This window comes from Dermacentor albipictus, chromosome 10 (assembly GCF_038994185.2).
Source record: "Dermacentor albipictus isolate Rhodes 1998 colony chromosome 10, USDA_Dalb.pri_finalv2, whole genome shotgun sequence".
NCBI lineage: Eukaryota > Metazoa > Arthropoda > Arachnida > Ixodida > Ixodidae > Dermacentor > Dermacentor albipictus.
Genome location: NC_091830.1, coordinates 76344836 through 76348021, shown reverse-complemented (window position 1 = coordinate 76348021; position 3186 = coordinate 76344836). Strand labels below are relative to the sequence as shown.

The 3186-nt window shown below is 42.9% G+C and overlaps 1 long non-coding RNA gene across 1 annotated transcript; it reads left to right on the top strand.

Annotated features, from left to right (window-relative positions):
• The first annotated feature begins 695 nt into the window (after nt 1–695).
• On the top strand, nt 696–2959 carry LOC135898013 (uncharacterized). Its single transcript, XR_010563236.2, has 2 exons — nt 696–1446; nt 2853–2959. It is a non-coding gene; the product is annotated as an uncharacterized lncRNA (long non-coding RNA).
• The last annotated feature ends 227 nt before the right edge of the window (nt 2960–3186 follow it).

Here is a 3186-nt window from a genome sequence, read left to right as displayed (position 1 = left end):
ACTGTTTAGCCTGGTGAACTGCTGTTGCTTGGCTATATTTGGTTCGGCTAGACGAAGAAACAACTCATGCATTACTTCTTCCCCACATGAAAATGGGCTCTGAATTTCTAGCTGGAAATGGTCTTCCCAGCCAGGTTTCCAACTGGAATCAGCCCTTCCAGATGGAAATTTTCCAGAGCCAGCTGGAAATGGCACTTTCCAGCTTGAAGTGGAATCCTCCTCAGCTGGGAATGGCACTTTCCAGCTGGAAGTGGAATCCACCTCAGCTGGTTTTCCAGCTAGAAGCAGCACTACCGGCTGGAAGTTTTCCAGCTTCAGCTGGAAACTACTGGATACAGCATTTTTTAGCTGGAAACAGCGCTTCCAACTGGAAACAACTGGATGGAGCATTTTCCAGCCGGAAGTAGAATCTATCGACTGGAAAGTGGAGCTTCCCACTTGCATTGAGACATTTTTTGTATCTGCAACATGCCCATATTTAGCCCTAGGTGGTGTTTGTATCAGAACGAAGAGCTTTTACTCTTGCAGCAGCAGCAAAAAAAAAAAATTATTTATCTGCGTTGTGACAACAATCGTAATTAATTGCATGAACTGCATGGAAATGCTCGTCACTCAGGGTACCTTTGATCGCGATCGGGCCCGATCGGGATCGATTGCAATCGAAAGTGTCCTGTGTGATCGAGTTGCCAAAAAAATATCTACAGGAAAACTGCCGCTTTTATTGAACCTTACTTGTAATAGACAAAAGCGACGCGCTCTTGATCGACACTGTATATCTTGCTACACTGTCGATGTTACACTAGCGAGGAGCTTGCCCGATTGGTCATGATGAGCCGTTGCGCAAACGGCTAGTGTTTACAGCATAGCAATTCCTTCTCTAACAAAAAAGAGCCTTAACACGTGGCACCTTCAGCAGTTCAGGCTGCAATGACCGCTGCTCCTATTTTTTCCTGTCTCCACGACGCCACTACAATCGCCGCCATATTTGTTGAATACTTAGGAGCTTTAGTCTCGTATCTTGTCTTGATCTGCTCTTTTGACACGAATAATAATATAATAGCGTGTTATTGCAATATCAGTATTTCTCAGAAAAGCTCGGGTTTTTATTCACAGCAGCAGCATTACAAAGGCAGGCCGAATATAAAAAATGTGACGACGCCACAGGGGCTCTAGTTTCGTACAGCACATGGCGGAAACTGTCACGGCGAGGCAATTTTGCGAGACAACGAGAGTCTCTCGGGTGTGCGTGTGATCAAGTTTTTGTGAGGAACCTGCATGATCTTGCGCATGAAGTAATTATTTTTGGACAGTTCCTTCTCTGGACGGTGTTACAAGTACAGGCAAGCGGCTATCAGCGGTTGTTATTGCTGTACTTTGTGGTGTTGTGATTCACCAGTGCGGATCGAAGAGCACCGTTTTCTCCAGCCCTGATTCTACAATTTGGAGGTAATTATTTCACTTGCTTATGTTTTGAGCGTAAGTTAATGTTTATTTTTATCCTGTATGTTGGCACGCTTGAGCATGATATCATAGGTCCCTGCTGTACGTGATGTTCGTATACAGGTTGATCATTTTTGTTTTGCGGAATTTGGTAGAAATGGCTTGTGGCAGATATCATAATTCTTGTCGCTGAGCGGAATTATTCGAAGAGGTGGACATTATTAGCATGCGAAATCGAAAGACATCTTCAATTAATTAGCAAAAATTGACAAATTAACTTATTACCTTGCTGCACATATTACAATGTACGAATTGTAGCCTGTGAGTTTGCAAGGTGGATCCACCTTAAATGAATTTCCAGAATTACATCAGTTTCGATATATTATTTTCTAAAGTGTGAGACGAATAAGTGGGCGTTCCAGTTACTTTTGTGCTCCAATACATAAAAGAGCGTTTTGTTAAAAAAGTAAGTAGCCCAACAGTGCACCTTTACGGCGAGTTTGATGACACATATTTCTAACTGGTGTCATTCTGGAAAGTAAGTCCAAGTGGATACGCCTGGCAATCTCAATGGCTACAATTCGTAGATTGCGATATGTGCCGTAATGTAATAAATTAGGAAGTTCATTATTGAATTTTTTAAAATTAGTTCAATATGTGTTCCGATTTTTCGTGCAAGTAATCTCCTCTTCTGAAGGATCCAGCTCAAGGACAAGAATTACGGTATCTTCAACAGGCGATTTGTTAAAAATTGCATAAAACTTAAAATTATCACGCAGCATATGTGAAGTGCTTGCCAGTTTGCGTAAGCCCCTTTTGTCTCCAATAGCCCACTTGAATATATTGCCGTGCAGTGTTTGTGCCCAATGTTGCACATACGTACGTCTATTAAATACTAGTGCGTATATGTCAATCTGCCCAACGCAATAGAAGCACATTTATGGCGTGCTTTCACTGCAAGTGCGTGCTCGCAAACACGTTGCATGAATGGCAGGCATTTGAATAGGTGCAAAACAACAATAACATAAAAAGATTGGCCCTCAAGCTCCTGTTATTCAGCAGAGAAATGCTTCTTGGGAGGCTGTTGAGTTACATCACACGCCTAGTTCAAAATACAAATGAGCTCATTTGAATTCTATTTGCACTAAAGCCACAGTCAATGGCGCTAAACAATTTAACAATCATTGCATAGCTTCTGCAGCTCAAGTTCAGAGCCTCTTGAGAGCTCAGGTTGAGGCCTTGCGCCACATAAACTGTAGAAGGGTCTGTGATGAAGGTAAACTGTGGTACTGTCCAAAGGCTGTTGATACAATCCGCGTGATTTTGGTAAAGGTCACTGTTTACTAGAACTGAGTGGATTAAAGTGATGATTGTTTTAAAGTTCACTCACTATGTCTAAATATTTTTTTCAGATGGGGTACAAGGAGAAGTGCAAGTGTATTCCACATCTTGAGGGAGATGCAAGATATGCTTCCGCAATCCTTGCTGCAAGTGTTCAAATAAATGGTTGCAAGTTTCAGCACCGTGCTGTTTTGGCTGCATGTATTTTCACCGGACCAGTTGGTCTTGCGGCCAGTCACATTAGGAACTAAGTGTGACTTGCGACAGCAAGCTAAGATCCATGCGAGTTCTGGGCAGTTTGTATCCTGCTTGATGCGAGCTTACGCCCTGGGATTTCACCTAAGCATGGCTCAACACCATGGTGTTGTCGCCAAGGCTCAACGCCATGGCGACCGGTGCTGTGTG